A 17,371-nucleotide genomic window follows, 5' to 3' on the forward strand; every position below is an offset into this window, starting at 1 on the left:
CCCCAACTTAGCCTCCCCCCCCCCCCACAAACACTAGCACTAATAGCGGACAATGTCCTTACTGTGCATGTATCTGCTGCTTACACCGCCTCCTGTGTGCTGGTAACTCTCACCTGACATGCTCAGGAGTGACTCTCTCTGTTCCCTCGGCAACATGTCATCACCTCCTACCCTGGGAGGGGCATCACTCATGCAAGGAGGGAGGGAACAGAAACAAAGTCCATGAAAGACACAAGACAGGGAGGAAGTGATGTCAGTTTTTTTCCTCACAAGATGGAAATAAAGCAAAAACAGAGAAACTAAGATTTATATTTTATTGGTCAAATATCTATGAAACCTGCCAGAGAAAAATACTGCAAACTAGATAGGTAAGGGAGGTAATTCATTTGCTATTGGATAATATGATTTTTATGTATTTATTTTTTATGAATTTTCAACTCCTTTTAACCCTTTCCACTCGTATGTCACGCATAGCGGAACAAACGGAAAAACCCGATGCACTCTTATGTCCCGCTATGCGGGACATCCCTGCAGTGGCGGTTTGCGGTGCAACGGAACCGTTGCAAACCGCCGATCTGTGTGCGCCGTTTAGTGGGCATGTGATACTACTTGCCCACCCAGTCAGCGCCCCCCAGCCCCATACCGGATGTCCGCGATCCCGGCCGGCAGGAAGTGACATTTAGATTTAAATGTCACTTCTGTTTCTTTGTTGTTGTTTTTTTGTTTTTTTAAATAAAAAATAGTTGCTGATTCCTTTCAGCAGATTCCATAGAGCAGATTCCATGCAGATTACTTTGCAGATTGCTTGCAAAGTTACATAGAGAATTAATGGAATTCTATGGAATGGACTGGGGGGGAGAGTGTAAATAGTAGCCAGTATTTTGCTAATATGCCCAATCGAAATACCAAAGATTGCATTGTGTGTAGGGACAGTAAGACACCGGTGGGCGGGCATAAAACAACCTATTATTGCGAAACTTGCTCCTGCAGTCCCGGATTACACCCAGGAAGCTGTTTTACAATTTGCCATACTTTGGTTTTCTCCTCTGCTACCAGCCAATAGAAGATGCCAAACTGTCCAAATAAGGTATCAAATTAAATGTTAGAATGTGTTCTTTAAAATAAGATATACCATGTTACGGTGTTATGTTCCATGTTAAAATGAGAGAGTAAGAGGGAGAGCGCAATTCTTTAAAAAAAAAAAAAAAAAACTGAGCAGAAACGACTTCCTTTAGGAAAGAACTCCGAGTGGAAAGGGTTAAAATAGCAACTTCCTTTTAATATTTTCCATGTGATTTTGTAATAGTGTTTCTGCAGTGAAATGACATTTATTGGGCATCAGTATATACTATGCAATGTGCATCATAACAAGATTAGACCGGTGCAGAAATGTGTCTCCCCAACAGAGATATGACATCAGTGCTTAGCTGAGCCTCCTTTTGTAAATATAACAGCCTCTAGAGCAGGCTTTCTATAGCCTTTTATGAGAGTCTGGATTCTAGATGGAGGTAATTTTACCATACAAATCTCTCCAGTTCAGTTACATGTGATGGCTGCTGAGCATGAACAGCCTGCTTCATATCCTCCCATAGATTTCCCATGATGCCCAGGGGCTGTGACACCCATTCCAGAACTTTGCTTGAAATATAAATGAGGGACAACTGAGAGCCCAATTAAAAAAAAAAAAAAAAAAAAAAAAAATATATATATATATATATATATATATATATATATATATATATATATATATATATATATATATATATATATATATATATATATATATATATATATATAAAATATATATATATATATATATATGAAGAGTGATACTTACAAAGGTAACCACTGTATAGGCGGGTGAGGAGAGCAAACCCCACCCCACTCAGGGTAAGAATCAGAATCCATCCTTTTTCTTGATCTGTGTGTTGTCTGTAGCCATTCTCGCAATTCTCCACATATGCGACTTCTGTCGTTTTCTTGGCCTGCCGGAGTTTAAAGGGAGTCTGAAACCCCCCAAAAATATATAAAAACAGATACTTCATACAGAGAGGGAAGGCTCTGGGTCCTTTAGAAGCTTCCCATTTTTCTCCTCATCTCATCATTCCTGCACTGGCTCCGCCGTTACCAGTCTCTGACCGATTTAGAGACCGGTTAGAGACTGTTCTCTTCTGCTGCAGGAAGCTTCGGAACTATTCCGGAACACTTAGGCTCCCGAAGACAGGCTGCTCCATGCTGCGCACGCGGGAGCGTTCTCTCGTGCATGCGCAGTACATAGATGCCCTGGAGCACTTGGGAACAAGAAGATCGTGGAGGTGGCACACCTTACTCAAGGAATGGATGCATAGCCTGTAGGTGCTAAGCCAAGGCACCCGGTACATCAACAGTCAAATATGGATTAAGGTTAGCACACCAACTTCAGGATGCAAACAATTCTATTTATTGCTTCATCAGCATGTATGCATTGGCAATTGTTTTGGGGCCAAGGCGGGTCCCCTTTTTCAGAAAGTGCAGATAAAAACGTTTTTATCTGCACTTTCTGATGAAGGGATTGCGCCGTGGCCACGAAACAATTGTCAATGCATAAGTGCTGATGAAGCAATAAGTAGAATTGTTTGCATCCTGAAGTTGGGGTACTATCCTGAATCCATATTTGACTGGAGCACTTGGGCTCCTGAAGACTTTGAAGAGATTTGAACGAGAGAATGAAGACAAGAATTGGAAGGCTGTGTAGGACCCAGAGCCTTCCGTCTCCTTAGGAAAGGATCTGTTTTTCCTATACAAATCCACTCAGCATACCATAGGTTAGCCCAGGCATGGGCAAACTTGGCCCTACAGCTGTTAAGGAACTACAAGTCCCACAATGCATTGCAGGAGTCTTACAGCCACAGTCATGACTCATAAAGGCAAATGCATTGTGGGACTTGTAGTTCCTTAAGAGCTGGAGGGCCAAGTTTGCCCATGCCTGGGTTAGCCCCACCCCCTTAACCCCCTCAGAACACGTAACTACACATTTAAAGATGGCTGATTGACTCCCCACTTTTTTTCACCTTTACAATTCCCTCAGGACTGAAGATGCAGGGATATGACAACTTTACACATTTTTATTTTACTCTTACCAGGCTGTGTTCATATGGCCCCCGCTCCCGTTCTGTCCCTCTCCTGAGTGAGTAATGCTTTCATCCTATGTAACCTCTAAATGAGTGTTCTAATGAGAGACCTCTTCTGCTGGTCTGTGGGGTAAAAGCGATATCCTCCATTTTGGAGAACGATGGGCAGAAGAATGTTGAGACTGCAGGTTCCTTTACTTTCCGGCAATGGCCTCAATTCTGGTACGATTACCGTCTGGTTTACTGCATAAGTATTATTTTACAGCATAAATTAAAAGCAGTTTGTTATTCTGGTAGATTTTAGTCATATCTATCTAATATGGTAAAGTAGGTCACAAAATTTGCGATATTTTACCAAACGTTGGAATCCTCATGGAAATTAGGGGCCATGTTAGCACATAATTTACCGATCAGTTTAAGACCTGCCTGTACCTGGAGGTAAAGTCAATTTGCATGCATTTTGCAGTTTTTAGTGGAGTTCCTATTCAGTTCCTATTGCGGTTTTAGTGTCATTCCTAATCAGGCTGTGTAATAGAGAAGAATAGTAGAAATAAAACTACAAATATTTACTGGATTTTTTTTTTATAGGGGATGTCTATACATATACCTTCCATAGGTTGCTACATAACCAAATATACCCCCCTCCCCCCTCAAAAAAAAACACTTTCCAAAGAGTATTCTAAATTATGAAAGACAATTAGACTATTATTATTGCCCGCTGAAACACCACACATATTGAGAAATGCAGAGAAATCTTTCAGAATTGCCTTTCCCCCCCCCCCCTCCAAAAAAAAAAGAGGAAAATACCGCATGAGGTATTTTACAAACAAAATTTACCTCATGGAGCTACCAGGATTGACGCCATTGTATTTGCTATTCCCCAGGCTTGCAGGAACGCAAGTACCCGAAAAGAGAACCGCCCTTGGAAAGTTGCTTCATCTCTTGCATTCTATTGCGAAGAGAAGGCGGGACAGGAAGCTTCCTCTGTAGTCGTCAGGCCGTCTAGCGCTGCGCTCCACGTACGTCAGGAGGCGTACTGATGTCATGCGCAACCCACAAGATGCAAAGTGTGGCATAAAGGAGGCTGGAACATGTGCAATGGCGCTGATCAACCGAACGCTGGTGGCTTCTTGGAGGAGGTAGGGGGAGTATCACACAAAGCTCCCTTTTATTCAAGACTACATTTACTTATAAACAATACCTATATGCTTCAGATCCTGCTGCGCAGCCCATTCAAAGGCAGAGTGCCTTAACAGGTGGTGTCACAAACAGGGTTTGAGGACAGTTTGCAGTGAGACAGACACTGGGACCAAGGAATAAGGTGCAATAAGGTTTTATTAAGACCAGATAGTGCATACAATATAATGCAAAATAAGTGCAACCGCATGCATGCACACCATAACAGAGCAATCACCATGCAAATATAATCAATGTGCAATACACCAAGAACCATATCTAACTAACTAAGTATATACAGGAAATATACACTGGAGCAATATATACAACAAATCACAGTACAAGGGAGCTGGCAGAAATCATGGTCAGAACAGAATACAGATTCAGTAACAAACCAATTGCAGTACGAAGGAGCAAGCAGGAATCGGGGTCAGTCAGAATATAGATCAGGCGACAGAGTAACAGATACAGGATTTCAGGAGAACCAGGATGTCCAGAAGCTCAGGCCTGGAAGCACAGTTCTGGCAATCAGCAGGAAGAAGAGGCAGTTTCTAAATAGTCCAGTAATAAACAAGATGCTTTTGATGGATTGCAGAAATTCAGGGCTGCTCAAAGTCCTCAGAGCTGCTGGCACAATGGAAGTATATGAAAGTCCAGGTCAATACTGCCACCAGCAGGCAGAAAGCGACACAACATGGTTCCTGACAGGTGGGCTCTTACATTCTATGCTGCTCAGTTCTTCTAGGACCTTTCACAGCTAATGCACTGTTTCCTATTTGCATTTGAGTATGGAGCATGCCCAAGTATCAGACCAGCCCAACAATGATTGGTAAGAGTTGTTAGCGTTGTAAGTATATTGGTAAGACGAGGTGATAACTGACAAAAGCTTTTGTTTTTGTCTTCTATATTTTGCAGCCCTCAGACTTCTGGTGCATCCAGAGAGGCCCCAGAGATGCTCACACATGAGAATCATCTTCTGGATCAAACAGAAGATCCTCCTCAAATGAAAAATCACATAAGCGGCCTTACTCCCCGGACAGAGAGAGAAATTACTGCTGGGCCTGCGGAGATTATCCGCTCCCTGGGAAATTAGTGTGTGGCACATGTTTTTTACACCTTACCTAAAGAGAGTGAAGCTCCCAGCTCTGACTTGCCATCATTAATTAAAGTGCAACAAACACTAATGGAACAAACAGCTTCTACATCAGTATCGAGCATTAACTGTGAGGAAGAAAGCACAGTAAATTAGGAGGATAGTATAGGTAGCTAGTCATTGGTAGGTGCCACAGTATAGCTATCTAGACATAGTTGCCACAGTATAGGTAGCTAAGCTGAGGTGGGTTAGTAATAACAGAGCGCCGCTATGGTCTATGGTGACACCGGCTGTGCCCAAATCTCCTGTGCTGTTTTAACAGTGCTCGACTCTAAGGACATGTGCAGGGACAATTGAAACCACAGGGAGAACAGTGTCCCATTATACCTGATGACAATACAGAGATCCCCTTTCCTGAAGTAACCCATCATCACCCTCACCTTTGTTCTATTGCTCACCTTATTCCAGCTGTTGAGACAGATGTTTATATCCTATTTCTTGGAAGAGACATCCTACAGGTACACAACGGTGCCCCAGCAAATCATTGGTCCTTACAATACCCGCTATGAACAGAGGCTAGACCTGGGGTGGGTGGTCATAGGAGAAGTTTGCCTGTGAATATGTCACCGGCCTTGCAGCATTAGCACTTTGAGAACATCTGTTTTATCAAATCTCTTCTTAGCCCATGTCACAACAGCTTTATTGTCAAAGAAAATGTTTACAGAACTTTACACAACACTCGGACTCTTCTATAGCATATGGCAAAGAGGAAGCCAATTCCAATATTGAGATAGACAATCTAGGGATTAAAGTGTCCAGAAAACTAAAGATGATGAAAAGCAGGCCCTTTCTATAGAGGATCAAACCTTCTTGCAGATTACGGATAAGGAGGGCTACCAAGATGACAATCACAGTTGGGTGGCCCCTCTCCCCTTTCACACACAAAGGTGTGCTTTGTCCTGTAACAGGGAGCAAGCCATATAACGTTTGCATTCACTTAGCAAAACATTGCAGAGAAAGCCAGAAGTGAAAAGAGATTTCACTGAATTCATTGAATGAATGTTAGTCAATGACCTCGCTGAAGTAGCAGGACCACTTGAAATAAGTATCTACCAATGTTTGGTGTTTACCATCCACACAAACCCAACCAAATCCAAGTAGTTTTTGATTTCAGCGCAGTCTATGAAGGAGTTTCTTTAAATGACATAATGTTAAGTGGCCCCGACCTAAATACTTTGCAAGGTGTGTTTATGCGCTTCAGAAAAGAGCCCATCGCCTTCACAGCAGATGTGCAGCAAATGTTTTATTGCTTTCTTGTCAGAGGAGACCACAGAAACTTTCTGCATTTTCTTTGGGACAAGCACAATGATATAGGCAAAGAAATTATCCAGTACAGAATGAAACTTTGGCAACAGCCCTCCTCCTGCGGTCGCTATATACTACTGCCCTGAAACAACGCAGAGTGCCACGGACAAGAAGCCAAACACTTTGTATTGAGACATTTCTGTGTAGATGATGGACTCACGTTTGCTAGCACACCTGAGGATGCTATCTCTACCCTCAAGGCTCATTCACACTAAGGGCGTTTTTGGCCTTTTTTCAAGCACAGGCGATTTTCAAAATTGCCCTAAAAACGCTTGTGCAATGATTCCCTATGAGAGAGTTCACATCTGAGAGGTTCATTTCCAATCTGCTCAGCAAAGTGGTGCCCGTACCTTTTTAGAGGCAATTTTACCTCAATGGAAGGTATAGGAAAAACGCAAAATACTCACAAAATCGCTTTGTGCAGCGATTGCGTTCACGTTTTTAAGAATGAATACATTGTATTTATTATTTTCCGGGTCAAAGAGTTCACTTCCTGACTTGCGACAAAAAATGCTCTGGAAAAGCGCTTAGAAAAGCGCTTTTAACAAAAACGCTCCACCCACCGAAGGGCCGGTAATCACAAGAAAAATTGCATAATAAAATGCCCAACGCAAACGCGATCGGGAAAAAATGGGCTTGATTCACAACTGTTAGCACGCCAGTGAAAAGCCACTTATTGCATGCAAACTTCCTCTTCGCGTGCTAAAGCGCGCGTAAGAGTTTGCGCGCGTAAAGTTTAGTACGCATAAAGTTAAGCGCGCCTAAAGTTTTATGCGCACTACTTCACGTGCAAAATCAGCTGCTTCGCGTGCTAAGTAGTGTGATGAGCATACTTTGCTGATTTTGCACGCAAAGTAAAACTTTACGCGCACTAAAATAGCTCGCGAACAGTAACAGCTTTGCCGTGCAAACTCCTTAGCACCCTAGTTAGCACACCCAAAGCCTTTAGGCGTGCTAACTAGGTTAGCACCGCTTTGTGAATCGAGCCCAATGTGAACAAGGCCTCAGTAAGGCAAAATAAATGCTGGCAGAATCCAATCTGCATCTTCACAAAATGCTTCTAACCGCCAAAAAATGATGGAATCCTTCCCTGTGGCGGTCAGAGCGAAGGACCTCAAAGACATTTTCCTAGGTACATATTATCTCCCCTTGAAGTGAAGTGTAGGCCTACGTTGGGAATTAGAAACAGGTAGCTTTGTTTTTCCAGTTTCCTCAGAGGAAATGCCCACATACACATAGAGATACATTCTATCCAACGTAAATAGCTTTTATGATCCCACAGGGCCCTTTCACACTGGGACGCACTGCCACCGCAGTCTAATGCAACCCTATGGGAAAGTTCACACATTGCGGTACACTGCGCCAGAAGTCCTTAATCTAACGCTAGTACCGAACTGTGTTACCGCACGGGATCCACGGCGTTGGCCCGGAAGTCATGTTAGTCTATGGCAATGTTTGAGTTGACGTTGTGATGCCATGGCACGCATGCGAAGAAGCCTATTTTCACAATATGCTTCCACATACACAAAGCAGGAAGTGACCGCAAGCACGTGTCACTTCCTGCTTAGCTGGTGGTCAGACAGGGAACACCGTGTGCTAACGCAGTGCTCCCTGAAGGTCTGTTTCTGTTAGTGCGCTCACCGTACCGCTGCCGCCAGCCTGCAGTGTGAATCTGGCCTTAGGGTGTTTCTATCACCTGTGATGTTAAGACACAAGGCCATAGTTTGTGAACTGTATTCTGGGAAAAATGATTGGGATACATTGCTTCCACAAGAGAGATCGTGTAAGGGTGTTTGATGGAAAGAATATTTGCAGGCATTAAAGCATCTGAGGATAGACCAATGCTATGTTTCCATATCTCTGTCTACAGCTTGTAGGAAGGAACCTCACATTTTCCCAGATGCATCCACCACAGCTATAGGTGCAGCAGCTTACTTGAGAGAAATTGGTGCAGAAAATGTGTGCCATGTGGTATTGTGATGTGAAAGTCCAAATTAATCCCTAAACCGGACCACAATGCAGAGGGTGCAATTAGATCTGCAGTTTTCTGGATCCTTGGGGGTAAACGCTTGGTATCAGCAGTCATATACAAATGCATCACCTGTCACAAGATGAGAGGGAAACTACAGAATCAATAGATGGCAGAGCTACAGTGGGATGCGAAAGTTTGGGCAACCTTGTTAATCGTCATGATTTTCCTGCATAAATCGTTGGTTGTTACAATAAAAAATGTCAGTTAAATATATCATATAGGAGAAACACACACAGTGATACTTAAAGGGACTCCGAGCTCATCTAAAAAATAAAAGTTGTACTCACCCGGGGCTTTTTACAGCCCAGTGCTGGTCGGGAGGTCCCACGACGGCGTCCTGGCTCCTCTCCTACTCCCCGCTCCGGAATGGCTGACCGGCCGCAGCCCGGGCGACACTCTGCTGAGTGTCGGGCTGCTCCTTCCGTGTATGACGCGGCTGACGTCACACGCCGGCCGCCTCGCGTCATCACGGCGGCCGGCGTGGCAGTACCGCGCATGCGCGCTTTAATCGCGCATGCGCAGTACTTTCACGCCGGCCGCCGTGATGACGCGAGGCGGCCGGCGTGTGACGTGATGGGTCTTCAATCCTCCACACTCCTCTCACATGGGCGGTGTCAGGAAAATACTTATAGGTATAGTCAGGCAAATCTTGGATTCTATGTTGCTACAAACTAAATCTGCTCACTTGACCCATTAAATTTTAAAGGACACAAGCATTAAACAAATAAAAATTTAAAATACAAGTAATAACTTACAAATAAGAAGGACATTTCTTCCAGAGTAAAATGAGCCATAAATTGCTTTTCTCCTATGTTGCTGTCACTTACAGTAGGTAGTAGAAATCTGATATTACCGACAGGTTTTGGGCTAGTCCATCTCTTCATGGGGGATTCTCAGCATGGCATTTATTCTTTATAAAGACCTGAAATGGATTTATACAAAGATGCTGGCCAGCCTGTCTACTTGCTGCACACTTTTTTGGCAGTTGGACAGAGCAATTGCCATTCACTAAAGGTGCGTACACACATGCGACTATAGTCGTTTGTAACGATCGTTCCCCGATCTTTACCAACGACGATCGTTACAAAAAACGAACCACCGACTATTAAGGCAAACGACGAACGAGCCAAATCGCTACAAAAGAAAGTTCTGTCTCGGCGGATTTTAACCAACGACGATCGTTTGCAAAAGTAGTACATCGTTGGAAACGATCGTTCGTACTAGGCTTGACATGCGCATTTCACTATTTCTCCATGGAACTTCTCATTTTTATGCGCAGGCGCAATAGTTGCTTTCTGTGATGTAACGTTCGTTCTAACGATCAGATCGTTACACACATTTTAAAACTATCTTTACTTAGGTCGTTCTTTCATCAATTAAAAGTTCGTTCGTCGTTCTTAACGAACGATCGTTGTCGCATGTGTGTACGTAGCATTAGGCCTTGTTCACACCTAGGGTGTTTTGCAGTTTTTTTAAGCGCCGTCAATTTTAAAAAACGCCCTAAAATCGCTTGTGCAATGAATCCTTATGGGATAGTTTATATCAGCACGTTTTGTCTGCTTTCCACTCAGCAAAGTGCTTCCTGTACCACTGTTAAGGCGATTTTGCTACAATGGAAGGTATAGGAAAAGCGCAAAATGCTCACAAAATCGCTTTATGCTGCAATTGGGTACGCACTTTCATGAATAAATGCATTGTATTTATTCATTTCCGGGTCAAAAAACAGAATCTCTCTGCAAAAGTGCTTAGAAAAGCGCTTCATAAAAAAATGCAGCGCGCAGGTAAGTGCCGGGAGGCGCTTGAAAGTAATGTGCAAAAAAACTCTGAAAAACGCTGGCGTCAGTGATTTCGATTTTAGATGTGAACAAAGCCTAAGTGCTTTTGAAACTTAATAAACCCCTGAGAATCCCCTATGAGGAGATGGGCTAGTCCGAAACCTGTCAGTTCTGTCAGATTTCTACTACTTGCTGTAAGTGACAGAGGGCGCAGAAGTACCGCGATGACGCGAACGAGGGTACGCGTCATCTACATGATGACACGTACCCTCGTACGCGTCATCGCGGTACTTCTGCGCACTCTTGACGCGACTTCAAATGTAAACAGGAAGTGCGTCAAGAGAGGGCGGAAGCACCAGATGGTACTAGCGCCCAAGAACTCCGGCTTCCCTCTTCCTGCCCTCCTCCTCCTCAGGTACTTTTGGGCACTTAAATTTAATTATAGGGTACCGGCAGAAGGGAGAGCTTAGCGGGGAGGGGTGGGGGGCATTTCCGACTCCCCCACGCGCTCGGGGCATGCTCTCCCTTTATGCTGGGACCCTATAGGGGGCTTTGTTCGGCCGGACACGGCTGTGTTTGGCCGAACAAAGAAGGCCTGTTCGGGTTCGGGCAGCGTGCCCGAGCACCCTCCCGAACACCATGAGGTGTTCGGGGGGTGCCGAACCGAACCCGAACAGGCCAAAATCCGGGCGAACTCGAACAGTGGCGAACACTGTTCGCCCATCACTAGTTCATGCATGCGTTGCCTAGTGTGAATGCGTGAAAGGCGGTCAGTTCAGCAGCACAGAAGGACCATGGCAACATACTGGTGGTAGTAGTAGCAGCACAGCGTCATAGTGCTGGCCAAAAAATTAAATGCACCCGGTGACCCGGGCAGTGATAACGCAGACAGAGTACATTGGTGGAAGCGACTGAGTCAGGAGGAGGAGGAGGACAAAGCGGGCGTTCAGTTCAGCAGCAGCAGCACAGAAGGACCATGGCAACATCTGGGTACAGCTGGGCGTCCGCTCCCTGGACGTGGAGCAGTCCCAGAAGTGGCTGAGGCAATTGAACTCCCTTTCCTCTCACCCCGCGAAACCCTGCCAGACATGTTGCTAGTAATGAATCACTGGATGCAGTGGGCACAGTACAAGGTCACTGAAGGATGCACCAGGCACAGTACAACGGCACTGAAGGATGCAGTGGGCACAGTACAAGGTCACTGAAGGATGCAGTGGTCACAGTACAAGGTCACTGAAGGATGCAGTGGGCACAGCAGTGGGCACTGGATATACAACTAGGTCACTGAAGGATGCAGTGGGCACAGTACAAGGTCACTGAAGGATGCAGTGGGCACAGCAGTGGGCACTGGATATACAACTAGGTCACTGAAGGATGCAGTGGGCACAGTACAAGGTCACTGAAGGATGCAGTGGGCACAGTACAAGGTCACTGAAGGATGCAGTGGGCACAGCAGTAAGCACTGGATATACAACTAGGTCACTGAAGGATGCAGTGGGCACAGTACAAGGTCACTGAAGGATGCAGTGGGCACAGCAGTGGGCACTGGATATACAACTAGGTCACTGAAGGATGCAGTGGGCACAGTACAAGGTCGCTGAAGGATGCAGTGGGCACAGCAGTGGGCACTGGATATACAACTAGGTCACTGAAGGATGCAGTGGGCACAGTACAAGGTCACTGAAGGATGCAGTGGGCACAGTACAAGGTCACTGAAGGATGCAGTGGGCACAGCAGTGGGCACTGGATATACAACTAGGTCACTGAAGGATGCAGTGGGCACAGTACAAGGTCACTGAAGGATGCAGTGGGCACAGCAGTGGGCACTGGATATACAACTAGGTCACTGAAGGATGCAGTGGGCACAGTACAAGGTCACTGAAGGATGCAGTGGGCACAACAGTGGGCACTGGATATACAACTAGGTCACTGAAGGATGCAGTGGGCACAACAGTGGGCACTGGATATACAACTAGGTCACTGAAGGATGCAGTGGGCACACAAGGATGTCACACTGTGTAATGAGATGCTCATATGCCAGCGAGCGAGCAGTGGGCACTGGGCACGGCACAAGGTCACTGACAGAATGAATGAACAGCGCTGGCAGAGAGTGGCGGCGTCGGCAGTGTGACTGGCTGCCTGCAAATAGTACAAGTGTATAACTGTCACTGGAATATGCAAGTGAACACTGCAGTTGCACTAACCTGCCTGCCTGCACTACACACAGATAATCCCCACTCCCACTACACTGACTACACTGCAGCACTGAACCTGCCTGCACTACACACAGTTAAATAATCACTAGACTCCCACACTCCCACTACACTACACTGACTACAACTAACTACAGCAATCACTCACTGACTAGCTAAGTGTGTACAGTATAAGAGCAGTGTTAGCAAAAAAAACGCTTTGTTTTTAACACAATAAATGCACTTGCTCAAACAACAATGGCCTGGAGATAATCCTCTCAGCACCACAGTCTAGCAAGGACAGAGCTTTTCCATCATGGCCGCCGCTTTATATTCAGGAGGGGAGGGCATAGCTCCCCTCCTGTGATTGGTTGCTAGGGCCTGGCTGGGGCACTCTGATTGGCCTGCAATGTGTCACTTCCACATAGTTTGACGCATTTCCGCAAACCACGACTTCAGCACCGGGTTTCATGAGCGTGAATGCGGATTTCTGTCCGCATTCACACGAAGCCGAAGTAGATTTTTGTGGTTGAAAATCTATTCACGGCTTAGCGTGTCCGAGGCGGAATGCGTCAAAATGGTCGTGAATCCACGCGTAAGCGTGATCACGACCTGGCGGTGAGCACCACTGCCTATACTGGGGCACCTGTATCTTGGTGGCCTATACTGGGGCACCAGCTATACCAGGCTACCTATACTGGGGGCATCTACACCAGGCTACCTGTGGCTAGTGGGTGGGCACAGCAACCAGTGGGTGGGGCCAGGGAGAGGGGGCCAGGCCTGATGATGTGTGAGGGGCCCCAAAATTTCTGATGGTGGCCCTGGCAAGGTTAGAAAGGTGGTGGTCAAAATCCCAAAAAATGGGACTGCCAGAGTTTATATAATGGTGGCCACAAACATTATGACTGTTTTTTTTTTTTTTCAATTTGACAATTTTGATTGTTTTTTCCGCTCAAATGAAATATTAGACTCTTGTAACCGAGCACTGTAATAACAGCGCAGGAGATTTGGGCGCAGCCGGCACCACCATAGACCGTAATTAGAATTACGGCTATAGCGGCGCACAGTCAGCGAGTAATTTCATCGTCGTCAGAAGACAGAGCTAAAGTTACTTTTAAAACACTGTAAGAATTACATAATTCCCCACCATCCACATGGACCTGGAGGGGGAATGGTAATTAACACCGCCGGGACTTGTTGTGCAGCAGCAGGATCAGCCATATACCGGCTGTATCCTGCGCCCAAGACTACCGGCAGCGATTTCATATGTAACCAATGTACCACACATGTATGTTTGATTTTCGCACAATCACTTAAAAACACACAACACAAATAACCTTAGAAAACTTACCTGACATTAACAAATCAGTTCCTCATTTATTTTAATCAACAACACTACATTCATTACATTGAAGAAATGCATTATATCTAATGTGTCACTTTGACTAATTACGTTTTTTTTTTAAATTCTTGAATGTATACTTAACCTCTTGACGACCAGCTAACGCCGATTGGCGTAAACTGGTCGCCTGCGGGCAGAGCCGGATTAAGGCTAAATGGGGCCCTAAGCAAAGTAACTGATTTGGGCCCCCCCATCATGTCGTAATAGAATCAGAAGATGCAGCTGCACAGCAATATGTCGCACACACCGGGCAGCCGAGCTACTGGTTGCTATGGGCAACAGCACGCTTTCCTCTGTGGGTGCACAATGCAGGGAATAGCAGCGGCAAAATGCAGAGTGAGAGATGAATGGCTGGGACATTTGCACTCAGGGGCTGGGGCACCCCTGTGAAGAGGGCGCCAGATATCACAGCAGCAGCACTTTCCCCCTGTATCTCCAGCCTGGCAATAGCAGAAAGCTCTGGACACCGCCAAACCGGAAGCCGTTCCCCAGACAGAATTACATAACCACTCCCACCACCGAACAACCAATTTCCTCCCAAACTAGACAGCCACCATGCAGCCTCCATCCCAGTGAATACGATAGTCCAGCAGAGAAGGCAGCCGCAGTAGGGGAGAATGACAGCACCAGATGAATCACATTCACCTATTGCGATCCAAGCAATAGAGGTCCCGTCATCCGGAGCCCATCTGTCTCCTCTAGAGTGCTGCCGCTCTGTTACTACTACTATTACTACTTCCTACTTCATGTCTGATCTGAGAATCAGGAAGTTCAGAGCGAGCGGCTGCACTGTAGAAGAGACAGATGGGTTTCAGATGACGGGATCTCTATTGCTTGGATCATGGATAGGTGAGTGAGCGTTTGCCATCTGCTGCTATCATTCTTGCTGCAGCTGTGGTTCTCTGTGGGAAGGGAGGGTGGAGTGGGCAGCGGCAGAGCGCACAGTAGCAGGAGGGGGACCTAGGAGGAGAGCCTGGCTCTGAAGACAATCAGCAGCGCACGGCATCATTTGACAAGACAAGACAAATAACATTTATATCGCGCTTTTCTCCTGGTGGACTCAAAGCGCCAGAGCTGCAGCCACTAGGACGCGCCCTATAGGCAGTAGCAGTGTTAGAGAGACTTGCCTACGGTCTCCTACTGAATAGGTGCTGGCTTACTGAACAGGCAGAGCTGAGATTCGAACCCTGGTCTCCTGTGTCAGCGGCAGAGCCCTTAAAGAGACTCCAAGCAGTGCCTGTGGATATGCCTTTAAGCATACCCACAACTAATTCATTACATCCTCACACCTACCAGCATGATGTTTGTAATTATATCCCCCTGGGTTCCTTATATTTCATTGCATTGTGCTGAATCGAGCTGCCAACTTTGGAGAAAAGTCGTCCTATGGCCGTGATTTCGATCGTGAAAATATCAAAAACTAAAAGGCATAGAGCTTTAAAATGATATGCATCTTTCCATAGTTACTGCACTGCTCAGAGTCTCTTTAACCATTATACCATCCAGCCACTGCTGACTTTGGAGAAAAGTCGTCCTGTGGCCGTGATTTCGATCGCGAAAATATCGAAAACTAAAAGGCATAGAGCAGCTGTTTATATATCATTGGAAAGAGGAGAAAGAGAGCTTTAAAATGATATGAATCTTTCCATAGTTACTGCACTGCTCAGAGTCTCTTTAACCATTATACCATCCAGCCACCGCTGACTTTGGAGAAAAGTCGTCCTGTGGCCGCGATTTCAATCGCGAAAATATCGAAAACTAAAAGGCATAGAGCAGCTGTTTATATATCATTGGAAAGAGGAGAAAGAGAGCTTTAAAATGATATGAATCTTTCCATAGCTACTGCACTGCTCAGAGTCCCTTTAACCATTATACCATCCAGCAACCGCTGACTTTGGAGAAAAGTCGTCCTGTGGCCGCGATTTCAATCGCGAAAATATCGAAAACTAAAAGGCATAGAGCAGCCGTTTAGATATCATTGGAAAGAGGAGAAAGAGAGCTTTAAAATGATATGCATCTTTCCATAGTTACTGCACTGCTCAGAGTCCCTTTAACCATTATACCATCCAGCCACCGCTGACAGGATGGCAAGGGCTGGTTTATGTGCTGATGGGGCCCCTTTGACTCTGAATGGGGCCCCAAGCGACTGCTTTTGTTGCCTGGTCGGTAATCCGGCCCTGCCTGCGGGTTTCCATGGAAACGGCCGCTTGTTCGAGCGGCCTTTCCATCTCCGTTCACGGAGGGTGTTTCCGTGAACAGCCGGAGAGCCGCCGATCGCGGCTCGCCGGCAAAATGTAAACACGCGGGGAAGAAAGCCCCGCTGTTTACATCATACGCCGCTGCTGTGCAGCAGCGCCGTAAGGCAGATCGGCGATCCCCGGCCTCTGATTGGCCGGGGATCGCCGGCATATGATAGGCTGAAGCCTATCCTACAATGCGCAGGGCGGATATCCGTCCTGCGCAGCCCAGGGAGGTAGAGGGAGGGAGGGAGAGGGAGGGAGCACAGAAAACGCGGCAGAGGGGGGCTTTGAAGAGCCCCCCCCCCCCCCTGCAAAGCGCAGCAAGCCGGCGGCGATCAGACCCCCCCAGCAGGACATCCCCCTAGTGGGGAAAAAAGGGGGTAAGTCTGATCGCCCTGGCATAATCCTGATCTGTGCTGCGGGCTGGAGAGCCCACGCAGCACAGATCAGGCAAACCACCCCTGGTTGTCAAGTGGTTAAAATCAGGTCAAATTACTTTCATACAATCTTCCACACACCTTTCAATTTCTTACAAAACTCATACCTCCCAACATTTTAAAATAGGAAACCGGGACACTGGCCACACCCCTAACCACACCCCCTAACCACACCCCCAACACACGCCTACCATCGTTTTTTTAAGATTTTTCTTTTAATTAATTTTTATGCCCTTATATTTTTTTTTTACCAAATATAGCCTCATACACCCTGCCCGTGGGTGGGGAGGAGGGTAAGGGTGCCCATGGGTGGGAAGGAGAGTGAGGATGGGTGCCACTGCAAAAAAAAAATGATCGAGGCACCAGCCGCGCCTGTGATATGCGGGATGCCGGCCATAGCATTACCACCTCCCTCCCTCCTTCCCTTGAGATCTGCCCCCCCTGTGTCCCCGTTAGCAGAGTGCGCAGCGAGCGGAGCGGGCTGTCATTACCTGCGTCCATGCACGGGTACCGATGTCTGCATCCAGCTTCCTGTGACGTCACAGGAAG

This window comes from Hyperolius riggenbachi, chromosome 10 (genome assembly GCF_040937935.1).
Source record: "Hyperolius riggenbachi isolate aHypRig1 chromosome 10, aHypRig1.pri, whole genome shotgun sequence".
NCBI lineage: Eukaryota > Metazoa > Chordata > Amphibia > Anura > Hyperoliidae > Hyperolius > Hyperolius riggenbachi.